This window comes from Podarcis tiliguerta, assembly GCF_965153285.1.
Source record: "Podarcis tiliguerta genome assembly, chromosome: 6".
Lineage (NCBI taxonomy): Eukaryota > Metazoa > Chordata > Lepidosauria > Squamata > Lacertidae > Podarcis > Podarcis tiliguerta.
Window position 1 is genome coordinate 82,563,848 of NC_139539.1, and position 12,976 is coordinate 82,576,823.

The 12,976-nt window shown below is 43.2% G+C and overlaps 1 long non-coding RNA gene across 1 annotated transcript; it reads right to left on the reverse strand.

The window, feature by feature from the left end:
- Nucleotides 1-287: 287 nt before the first annotated feature.
- LOC310679778 lies at nucleotides 288-10,788 on the reverse strand. The gene is made up of 3 exons (XR_014512527.1): nucleotides 10,092-10,788; nucleotides 1,338-1,404; nucleotides 288-618 (listed from the first exon to the last, which is right to left on the reverse strand). It is a non-coding gene; the product is annotated as an uncharacterized lncRNA (long non-coding RNA).
- Between the last annotated feature and the right edge of the window lie 2,188 nt (nucleotides 10,789-12,976).

Below are 12,976 nucleotides of genomic sequence, written 5' to 3' on the forward strand. Positions count from 1 at the left end.
TGGCATACTGATTCAGTAATGGCAGAAGTTGACGTCGCCCCCCCCCCCCATCCAGGTTCCATTGATGGGGATTCCGCACCCATCCAGGTTCCATTGATGGGGATTCCGCAGTGTACTGAATAATGTATCTCTCACACCCAGGGATTATTGCACACTCATGCTTAAGACGTGCATTTTAGCAAAAGAAGTATAAACGCAAACAATTTGATTCTCTGTGACACTGCTGCTGTCCTCACTGACTGTTATGGAGGGGATTGCTGCCTCTCAAATTGCTTTTTTCACTGCACTACCATTCTTCACTTGATTTTTGTTTTTGACAACATATTCTAGAGTCACAGCATTAAAATAAAGGAAACCAATCTCTCATGCCCTCTATAGTACGGTTTGAAGACATTTATATCCTCTGGACACGGCAAATCAAATGACTCCTGCTGTCCTTTTGATAACATTTCTGAGCTGAACTTTTCCATCTGTGCCTGCCATCCTGCCTCTTCTTAGCCAAGAAAACTGTCAACTGGGGAAAGTCTCTCATTCTCCCAACTTTATCTGTTGTTGACTAAGGCTAAGTAGTAAGATGGTCGTATGAAAACTGACACACACTTGACACCTTTGCACCGGCTGTTGAAACAGATTGGAACGCCGGCATGAGGACTGAAAGATTAGAAGTTATTTATATATGCCTATCTCTAAGTTAAAGACTTATTTGGATAGAACTATAGGAGACGTTCCAATCAGTGTTAGGTGCTTCTCAGTCTCAAAAATTCAAATGGGTACAAGCTCAGAAATTACATGCCTGATTCTCTCATGAATTGTGATGGAAGATAAAAAGTAGCCAAATGGCTAACAATTCAAAAAATGGACCAAGCTCTTAATTGTGAGCACAAGAAAACTATATTCTCTTCCATTTCAAATTGAAGCAAAATGTATCACATTAAATACATGATTGGCTGGCAGTGTGGAGATTCAATGCCCATTTACTGCTTCTACTGAACATGTAAGGAAAATATACCCAATTAAATACATGATTGGCTGGCGGTGTGGAGAGTTAACGTCTATTTTGAGCTCCCCTCCTCATTTATAATAGTAAAGGATGGTGTTCCATTTGGGCATCCATTTATCCACTTACATAGGGAAGGACTGAGAATGGGAGATGATGCACTTGGGGCAAAGGGGTTAAACAGTTGGAGGGAGACTTTATACTTGGTAGAGATGGGTGAGCTTCTTCAGGTTCAATCTGAAGTGTGCAATTAGGAGCAGCTGGGGCAAAATACCTTTCTTTTCTGAGAGTTCTAATTTTGCTCAAAATTGCTGCTTCTGTGAGTCGGCAAATCCCTTACCTGACAGGTGTGGCTGCTCCAGCTGGGCTCTCTCACTCTCCTCATTAAATCATTATGGTGATTGCTCCTGCAGAAGAGAAACAGGTCTCGCTCACATGGGTATACACTAGATCAAGACTTGCCCTTCCACAAACAGAAGGTGTTATGTACTGAAGTTCTCACCCTGGGCCAGCAGGGGGATACTGTAGATAGTTATACAAATAAGGGATCGAAAGTGACGTTCAGTGATTGGATAGTTTTAGAAAATTGTTACAGTTACATTGCACTGGAGCTATATATAAGCAGGCTGACTGAACCCATCTGTTCAGTTCTGTCCTGGCCTGTGAATAAACAAGAGCTGTTTGAAGAATCGCTGTGTCGTCTGATATGTTCACCCACAACTTAACAGAAGGAGTCATTTTGTTCACCAAGAGAATTTTGACCCAATGGAGTAGGAATGGATAACCTCAGGTCCAGGGATCAAATGTCACGCTCCAGACCTCTCTCTCTGGCCCCGAAGACTCTCATCAGGCCATACACCTCCAATTTTCCCAGGCCACACACCCTTCTTGCCTGGCTGGACCAGACCTCTGATAATGCCTATTGGATGAAAGATGGAGAGAGGTGTGTGAGCATGTATGTATATATGGAAACATGCCTACTGTATTTTTGGAATTCATTGCTTTGCTCACTTTTACCTCTGCAACCCCACAGCCCCTAGAAGGTTGCTGAATTCATCCCCCAGGCTGCAAAAAGTTCCACACCACTTGATCTGTCCTCCTCGCCTCCTGACACATGAATCAGTCTAGAGCAAAATGTGCAAGAACCATGGAAAATAGAATTTCTCCAACCTGTCCTTGGGTATGTTACTTTCCTGCTCTGTGTTGCATGTGCCACGGATAAGAGGGACACCAAAAGCTGCAGACCAGGACCTCACTCCTCCCTCAGAGCTGGAAGATAATTGTGGGGGGGGGGGGGGAGGAGGAAGAAGGAGTTCTTCATTGGATCTGAACAAAATCCAAGTTCATGAAGAATGCAGGGCTCTATCATGTTTATGCTTATATTATGAACCTGAAATTTAAATACAGTGGTACCTTGGGTTAAGTACTTAATTCGTTCCGGAGGTCTGTTCTTAACCTGAAACTGTCCTTAACCTGAAGCACCACTTTAGCTAATGGGGCTTCCTGCTGCCGCCGCACCGCCGGATCACGATTTCTGTTCTCATCCTGAAGCAAAGTTCTTAACCCGAGGTAATATTTCTGGGTTAGCGAAGTCTGTAACCTGAAGCGTATGTAACCCGAAGTACCACTGTATGTCATTAGCATTTCTAAAACTGGGCATTCCGCTTCTTGATTATTATTTTTTTACATCTTGTTTTTCTGCGTAAAGTTACATATTTAACACTAGAAAAACTTTGACTTAACATGAACTACCAGGATGTAGTCAGATAAAAATAGAAATGTATACACGTGAGGGCAGTTTAAAAGATTTGGAGTTAAAGTGCTAAACAACAATGCATTAAATTGGGATAGAAAACTTATTGGCAATGCCACTGTCAGGCTAATTTGTGCCCTGGGCAAGACTGACTACTTGCACCCACCCCCCAAAATGGGTTGATTGATTTCAAAATGGATGTTGTACCATACAACACGAATCACCAGAAACCTGAATTTACAAATTAAATCTTAGGGTCTTAGCTTCAAATCGAGAAGTATTTCCAGACAAACCTTTTAGGCTTGTGTCATCAAGTATCTTTATTTAAGCATCGTATAATAGATACTACCAAGATGGTATCTCAGTAGTTCCAAAGTAGTTCTGTGTTGTTTTGCTCAACAGCGTAACAGTTATGCCTAAGTCTGATACATGGCTAGTTAGAATTTGCCAACACTGAGTCAATTCAGAGAAATAATTATAGATCTGTGGAATCAAACTGAAGAAACCAGTTGTTTCATTGACTACCAGGTTTAAAGGGTGTGAATTCAGGTTGAATTCAGGATTACCCGTAGTAGTAGTAGTAGTAGTAATAATAATAATTTTATTCTACCCCACCCATCTGGCTGGGTTTCCCTAGCCACTCTGGGTGGCTTCCAACAGAAGGTTAAAAATATAGATGTGAAGCTGTTTTTCTAAGGTACGTATTCACTTTGGGAGCATGTGAAACTGTTGTTCCCTCAACTCTTTGTCCTGTTTCAGTTAAATGGTTTCAGCCTTGTCCTTTGATAGCCAGATCTGATGTTTACTTGCACATAGTGCTCTTAAAAGGTAAAGGGACCCCTGACCATTAGGTCCAGTCATGACCGACTCTGGGGTTGAAGCTCATCTTGCTTTATTGGCCAAGGGAGCCGGCGTACAGCTTCCGGGTCATGTGGCCAGCATGACTAAGCCACTTCTGGAGAGCCAGAGTAGTGCACGGAAACGCTGTTAACTTCCCGCCGGAGCAGTACCTATTTATCTACTTGCACTTTGATGTGCTTTTGAACTGCTAGGTTGGCAGGAGCAGGGACCAAGCAACGGGAGATCACCCCGTCGCAGGGATTCGAACATCCGACCTTCTGATCGGCAAGTCCTAGGTTCTGTGGTTTAACCCACAGCACCATCAGTCTATGCTTTTAGTTGCGTCCTGATCCTGAAACAAACAGCTCCAAATAGGACTTTCTAAACAGTACTTTCTTAAAGTTCTCTCTCCAGCCAGAACCAATTTCCCCCCTTTTGTGTTTTAATTTTAACCTATATAGATCTTCCTCCTTATCTCTATCCCCTTTAAGAAACAAACAAATCAAAGTGCAATTCCATAGCACAGCTATTCTAAGCAACTTACAACAATTTGGGGGGAAGTATCTGCAATGGGTAACATAGGATGTCAATCACCTGCTTTATTATTTGCAGTGGCTAAAGCTGATTCCTTTGAACAGACTTCTAGGGATGTCAGGTTATTAAGAGTTCTGTAGGTCACAGCAGTCACCTTGAATTTTTATCCAGAAGGTTGCTATGGAACATATTGATTAACCTGCTTTGTGCTTATGCCTGTGCGGCTGATAAATTCATGATCCACACTAATATACCTGAACAAATCTCTAATGCTTTTACAAGAAAATTGGGATTTGTTTTCTGTTCTGTGATTCCAGCTGGCAATCGTCTTACACCCTGAAGCATGGGATTGACTTAGTCTTATCATTATCTCGCTGGGTGTGTGTAGTACCCAGGAGAGACAGAAAAATAAAAGCCACTAGAATGTTAAGTGCTATGAATCTGTTACAATGGATAAATATAGCCCCTGTATCAGAATTGCCTGCTGGCCCAGATATTGTTTCAGGGAAATGAGGTGCATTTTAGAATCTACAAGAGAAGGGAAGCTGAAAAAGAAGGAAATTGGAATAAGAAAGAAAAGGGGGAACAAACACTTGGTTATGGAAGGAATTAAAAGGCAAGGGATAGTTGGGATCAAGATAGAGGTCTTCTCCACCTCTACCTTGAGCTGCTGATAAAGCGCGTTCTCCATTAAATGAGAGCAGGGGTTGCGGTGTGGGCCGCCAGGCCAGCCCTGGGTTGCCAGGCAGGTTAATGGCTATTGCCTGGTGCATCGATTGGCTGACCGGGTTGCTGGGGCAAATTGCATGTAGCAAATTGGTGGGTGGGATCATAGTCTTTAAATACTGGGGCACTCTGGCTTTTGCTTTCTCTTTAGCAGACTGCATCGGATCACCTGCCCACCCGCCCGCCTGCCCGCCCTGTGTTCCGGTTGACCTTGCTTTGCCTGTCATGGGGTTGCCTGCCTTGGGGCAGGGCCTAGTAGGAATTTTGCCATTTGGCTGATTGGCTAGTGCCACTTGGTTTTTGCCTACTACTTAGCAATTCGTCACAACTTGTAAGGTTTCAGTTAGGCATTGGTTATAAAAAGCTGGTGGTGGAGGGGTTAGGATAGGCTGTGCCTTCCCCTCCAATGGTGCTGAAGGGAATTCCATTAAAGGAATCCTGGGGCTTGCCATGATTTTGTCCAATCCCTGAAATGGGACCAGGGCCGGCAAGCCTTGGGGAGCTGGTTGGGTGAGCGGTGAGGGACTAACGCTCAGCTCAACTGATCCCCAACATTGACTTTCCCTTCTACTGGCTTCTGATTGGAGTTCGGAATGTCAGTTCTGTCCCAGGCGGGGGGACAGATAGTCATAACCTATATCTAAACAACCACTCACAGATTTTGTATTTTAATAAAGTTGTGGCCAAATTAGTGCCCAAAAACTTAAAACTAAAATTACATGTGATGTGTGAATTATTTTGAGGGGTGGCTTGGGGACCCACACACGCTAAGCCACCTTCTCTTTCTGTGGATACAGGAATGATGGTGGATTGCACTTGCCTTAGCGAGAAGAAATACTTACATGATCTGCAGTGATAATTTCTGGCATCATCCTAGGGTAAAAAGAATGTTTATGCACAACTTTGGCTTCTTTGGGGGGGCTTCCAACTTTAGCTATCATAAATATGCATAATTTAGGGATGGGTGTAGGTAGCTTCTTCCTTAAGAACAGAGTGGGGTTTCTCCTGGGTTGGGGCTCTGAAAATTGTGGATATCTTGCAGGCATGACCATTGCCAGGATACTAACACCCTGACGGGTCACTGCTTGAGCCTGTTTTGAACCTCCCTGCTTACCTTGGTTGACAAGGGAACACAGGAAGGGATGCAAAAGGTGTAAACTGAAATACTGATACAGGTTTGCTTGTTGACAAATTTCAAAGTCTCTCCATGGGGATTCCTTTCCTTATGTGCTTCCACAATACCACCTGCACGATATTGTTCAGAAATGATTTGAAGAGGGTTAAACGCTCTCCCAGGTTGAGCTCATCAGGTTGCCTTTTTTAAAAATAAAAATAAAAATGTATAAGAATCCTTGGGTGGTGTTGAGTCACATTATAACTTTTGCTATAATGATCCCTTTGCTGGTTCAGCTCTACCTGATGTGACCTATTGTACCGGCTTGAAAGGCAGAATGGCATTTTCTAAAAGCCGGGAGAGGTTTATGATTAGGGGACAGAAGAAAGGTTGGGAAATAATAAAAGCAAAAAGAGAAGGTATGGCATTTACGGCGCCTGCAAACAATAGGGACAGAGTAACATTTCACTTGTACATTAGGCAACCTATGTTGCATCCCTAATATAACTCCAGGAGACAAGGTTGATTTGTTAAGAATAACTTCAGGCAGGTACCTGGGATCAGTAGGCGTGGAACATGCAGGCAGGTTACGTGGCAGGCGGTTGTTAGAAGAGTCGCTTTTCATTGCGTTCCCAGCACTCGGCTCACACCATAATGTGCTCATTTATTATTAGACCCTGGCTTTTATGGGCCCTGGATTTTATGGGCACTGTGAGGATAGGAAGCACTGTGCATGTCAGAGGAATGCATGCAGGATACCAAAGAGCAAAGCAGGGAGGGAACATTTGCAGAAGAACAGGCTGCGGAGACAGAAAGCAGGTTTTGCCTGCAGGAGTCTCTGGAGCACTTTCTGTTTTTGCACTTGTGGACAGAGATAATGTTTCATAGGATTGTAGAGTTGGAAGGTACCCCCCCCCCCCCGGGTCATCTAGCCCAACCCCCTGTAATGCAGGCATCTCAGCTAAAGCATCCCTGGCAGATGGCCATCCAACCTCTGCTTAAAAACCTCCAAGGAAGGAGAGTCCCAAGGGAGTCCATTACACTGTCAAACAGCTCTTCCTGCCAGAAAGTTCTTCCAGATGTTTAGGGCCCTCGTATTTACGGGACCGCCTCTCCTGGTATGCCCTGCAGAGGACCTTAAGATCCATGAATAACCATAGTTTAGAGGTCCCGGGCCCCAAGGAAGCCAGACTATCCTCCACCAGGGCCAGGGGCTTTTCAGTGATAGCTCCGACCAGTGAAATGCTCTCTCCCAGGAGACAAGGGCCCTTCAGGATTTAACCTCCTTCCGCGGGCCTGTAAGACAGAACTATTCCTCCTGGCCTTTAATGTGAATTCAGCCTGATCTTTTATTTCCCTTCTCTCCCCCCCCCCCCTTTTATGAAGATCACCCACTCTGAGACCCCACAGCTAATTCTCCCCTGGCCTCCTCGCAGGCCCAAGTAGAACCAATTCAGCCAGCTATCCCTGGGGATTATCTAATGCTTATTTCCCCTAAATTGATTTCTGAATTTTGAATTTTATTGTTATTCGTGTTTTTATACTGTATTTTATGCTGCTTTTACAATTGAGTGTTTTAAATTTGTTGTTAGCTGCCCTGACACCAGTTTTTGAACCGGGAAGGGTGGGGTATAAATAAAAAATTATTATTATTATTATTATTAGTTGGCATCTTCTTTCTTGTAACTCGAAGCCATTGGTTCAAGTGCTACCCTCCAGGGCATGTGATAGCCCTTGAGATATTTGAAGATGGCTATCATATCTCCTCTTTTCCAGACTAGACATACCCAGTTCCCTCATAAGGCTTGGTTTGACCCTTCATCATCTTGGTCATCCTCCTCTGCACACGTTCCAGCTTGTCAACATCCTTCATAAATTGTGGTGCCCAGACACAGTATTCCAGGTGTGGTCTGTTGATGCAGCCTAGAATAGTGTTAGCTTTTTTTTTGCTGCTGCATCACACTGTTGAGTCACGTTAAGCTTCTGGTCCATCAAGACCCTTAGATCCTTTTCACAGGTACTGCTAGGAAGCCAGGTGTTCCCCATCCTATATTAGGGAATCTGGATCTTCCTGCCTAAGTGCAGAACCTTACATTTGTCCCTATTGAAATTCATTTTGTTGGCTTCCGTCTAGTTCTCCAATCTGTTAATGTCATTTTGAATTCTGAATCTGCTTTTTGCAGCATTAGCTACGCCTCCCAGTTTGGCGTCATCAGCAAATTTGATGAGCAACCCCTCAATTCCTTCATCCAAGTAATTTATAAAGATGTTAAACAACAACGGGCCCAGGACAGAACCCTGAGGCAACCCACTTGTCACTTTTTCTCAGGAGGACAAGTAACCATTAATGGCCACTCATCATGTCCCAGCGGTGGGCGACGTTTGCAGCCCTGCGCACTGCACCACCATCTTCCCAGAACCATGCTGCTCCTGTGGCCATTGCTCTCCTCCTGGGGTCACCATGGAGGCCACTGGGTTCCCACCACAACCCAGCCATTTGAATCTGCGAATCTGCAGTGGATGCAGCTAGGAGGAGTGGACCGTGCCGAAGCAGGCTTCCCTCTGGTCCACTCCTCAGATTTAAAGGAGGCCAGAGGCCTCTGGTCTAATCTATTTTGGTATCGGTATATGGGGGGCTGGGCTAGATGACCCAGAGCCCCTTCTAACCCTCTTTTCAGTAACACGAGGGAAGGATACTGTTAATTAGCTATTAATTAGTCATGAGGTCGTAGGCATGTGCACACATGCAGGGTTACAATGTATGTTTAGTTCTCATGTGATCTACTGTACTCTTTATGTGGGAGTCTGCATTTATGTATTCTCTTTTTCAGTGCCTGGTCAGCTCAGCTGGTTAAAACATGATGCTGATGGGGCCATGGTTGCATGTTTGATCCTCATGGTGGGGTAGTGGAATATTTCTGCATTGCAGGGGGTTAGACTAGATGATCCTTGGGGTCCCTTCCAACTCTACAGTTCTACCTGCACAATTTATATCTGAATTGTTTCACAGTCATCTTGTCTCTGCTGCGCCAGCATGGAATCTTTAGCTGCTATAATTGACTACGCTTGCTGGGCCTGGGTATGGTGTGCCCCTTTAAAGAATTTCCCTCCCACCTGGGAGGTTTCCGTTGGCTTCTAAGAATATGTGCACATTCAGATGCTAACGGTTTCTGTTTTATATTCGCAGCTTTCCCTAAGTGCAGGCTTATATTCTTCAGCTCTGTGGCTCTTCCTTCTAATCCTTTGCTATATCACTTCCTAATTTTTTCAATCCTTTTCCTTATTAAGATAATATTAATATTGTACTAGTAGTGATGTATGGAAGTGAGAGCTGGACCATAAAGAAGGTTGATCGCCGAAGAATTGATGCTTTTGAATTATGGTGCTGGAGAAGACGCTCGAGAGTCCCATGGACTGCAAGAAGATCAAACCTATCCATTCTTAAGGAAATCAGCCCTGAGTGCTCACTAGAAGGACAGATTCTGAAGCTGAGGCTCCAATACTTTCGCCACCTCATGAGAAGAGAAGACTCCAGGGAAAAGACCCTGATGTTGGGAAAGATGGAGGGTACAAGGAGAAGGAGACGACAGAGGACGAGATGGTTGGACAGTGTTCTTGAAGCTACCAGCATGAGTTTGACCAAACTGCGGGAGGCAGTGGAAGACAGGTGTGCCTGGCGTGCTCTGGTCCATGGGATCACAAAGGGTCGGACACAATTAAACGACTAAACAACAATAAAATATTGTGCTAGTAACAATAACAACAATATTAGTACCATCATGCCGCCTGCTAGCAGAACCGAACAACAAGGGGTCATTTCTCCACCTTGCACGCGTAAGGGGCGCTCCTAGCCGAGCCGTGCAGGTCACTATCAAAAAATTAAGAAGAGTATGCTCTCTTCGGGGAGGAAGCGTGCCACCACAAAGCGTGTTTCTATTGGAGGCAAGAAGGCAACATTGGTTGGCTCTCCAACCGCATCTGGGAGCCTTGTGACCACCATCAAGCGATCAGCTCTCTCCTCCAGACGTCAGGTGAGTCCTTCCCCACTTCCTCCCCTGATTGTTCCTCTTCTTACTTTAATAAAAAATGTAAGGTCTTATATATATAATAAATGTTCATAGATGTACCAGCCAAGCACGTACATGGCTGTGGGGACCACATGTCTGAATCAGCACAGGAAGACTGACCTGAAACCATTTTGACTCCCAAACTGATCAAATGTTTTCTCTTCAAGGAGGGCGGGCGTGAGGGAATTGTCTCAGGAATTGGGTAATCCCCATTTCTAAGGAATGGGCAGACTACCAGGAAAGGCTGTCAGATAAGGCATTATCAGATAACCTGGCAGACAGGAAAAACAACAACATTCAAATTTCTGTTGTAAACCACCTTTTCTGTGATGTAGGTGTGATGTTGGGGGGGGGGTTCTTGGGTTACACCCCTTCTGTGATGTATGTATGATGTATGGAGGGGTGGTCTTGAGCTCCAGGGCAGGGAATTTAAAATGTCTATATAAGGGCAGGCACACCTTTGTTCTGGGTCCTCCTCCGTCCTCCTGCATGTGAGGGGAGCACCCTGTTGCAACAGCTTTATAAAGATCAGGCTTACTAGCCGCTTTGCTTCTCAATATTCTCTGGTTGGCCTCTGTTATTTTCTCCGACCACTAGGGAACCCACTTAAAGACTCTATACCGGCTCTTGCATACCCCATAAGGAAAAAAGGGCAGATTTTGTTTACAACATAACAAATATTCCTCTTCTTGGTCACTAGGGAAGGAACAACAGGGACAGAACTATTGCCCGTTTTAAGGCAGTGCTTGGAGCAGGCTGAGGTGCGCATAGCAAAATCTCGTTCTTCTCATCGCCATTCTCGGATGGTTTGGCGCAGAGGTAGGTCTCCCGCCACTAGTTTTTCTAACAGTTCCTTGTGTCCTGAATCTCATAGGTCACAACGCAGGAAGAAGAGATCCCGCCGGACCAAGAAAACACAGACGTGAGTCCAGGAGAGATTCTTTGGATTCATCAGAGATCCCAGTATGTCTGATTATTCTGATAGCGACTTTGAAGATCAGATTAAGGGGTATTGGGTTAACCAGAGGTTCGATAGCCGTCTGACTGCCCCAGTCCTGCCATTCACCACCTGGCCTACGGCAGGGCCTGATGGGTGCTATAAAGGACTGCTGCCACTGCTGCTGCTGGACAGAGAGGGCTCCTTTTTAAAAAATAATTTTAAAAATGTTGTTATTTTTCTATCTATGCCATTTTAAACTGTGATATTAATGCTGTATTCTTAGTTTTAGATTTTACGTGGAAATTGTTTCCCATTTGGTTGTGTATTTTTTTAAAATGTGGTTTATTTATTGTTTGTGACATTTGTAATTATGTAATTAAGCTGTAAGCCGCCTTGAGCGTTTTGTTTTTTTTTAAACTGTGGAAAGGCGGCATACAAATAAAAAATGATGATGGTGATGATGATGCTTCGGCTCAGGTGCCTGCATTGCAGGGGTTGGACTAGATGACCTTTGGGTTCCTTCCAACTCTGCGATTCTAGGAGTTTAATGAGTCTAACCTAACCTACTTCCAAGGGTTGTTATGGGAATTAAATGAGGAGGGGGAGGAGAACCATGTATGCCATCTTGAACTCCTTGGAGAGAAAGGTGGCAAAATAATGTAATAAAATGAATAAAAGAGCTTGGTAGAAGAGGTACCTTAGCTGCTAGTTTCCTGGCAGTAGCATCACTGCTGCTTAAGGAGGAAGAGGGGCAAGGTGGGTGGGGGCAGCCAGCACTGTGCAGGTGAATGCTGACAGGAATGCCCTGCCTTTCTCTTTCTTATATATATTTTACTTATGGTTTTCAGTTTTATGCAAACCATACATCAAAAAGAAACTGCAGTCTCTGTTGTGCCTCATTCCTTTTTTATTTTTTTTATGATTTTCAATTTTATAAATTTCAATAATTTTACAATCATCTTAACATTTCAAAACTCAGTTTACTTCCCCCTCTTTCTGCAATTCCTTAAATTTGTTTCTTATATTTTCTGCCTATCCAAATCAATTTTATTTGCTCATTCATTCATCTTCTTTAAATATATGCTCTTATAAAACTGCAGGTTATTACAATAATCCTGCCAACCTTCTTATCTGTTTATAGTTTATTTCTAAATATTCAATAAACCATTTGCATACATGAATAAATTTCTATACAGTTTGGGTAGTTCTGCCCCTATAATTCCCAAAAGGAAAGCTCCTGGTTTTCTTTACAAACATTATTTTAAAGATCGTTTTCAATTCATTATATATCATTTCCCAGTAAGCTTTAACCTTACTGCAAGACAACCACATATGATAAAAATAACCTTCTTTCTCTTTACACTTCCAACACTTATTTGATTTTGATTTATACATTTTTTGCCATTTACTTGGTGTTAGGTACCATCGATATAACATTTCATATAATTTTCTTTCATGCTGTGAGTTTTATATCCCTATTCCACAATCATTCCCATGCTTCCTTTTCTATATTATAACCAGTATCTATTGCCCAATGTATCATTGAGGAATTTACTTGCTAATCCTTGGTCTCCCATTTCAGTAATATCTTATACATTTTAGACAGCACTTTTACATTACATTCCAACAGATTTCTCTCCAGTTGTGATATTTGTTCCCCAAACCCTTGTATCATATCTTAAATACTTGGTTCAAATGATGATATGGCATCCATGTTGAAAAACTGCATGATAATTCCTTAAATTCTTTTAACTGATACTCTCCTCTCTCTTTTTTTAATAAAAAATACATTTTAAAAAATGTTATCTTGATTTCTTATTTTTCCAGTAAGATTTGCCATTTCCGCATATTCCATAAGTTTTTGTATCCATTCTTCTTTTGCTGGGACTTCTTCTTCTTCTTTCCATTTTTAGGCAAGTAACATTCTTGCTGCTGTAGATGCACCCATACTGTTAGGGAAAAGAACCACCAGGGATAAAGAAATGACCAAAGACCAGCATATTTG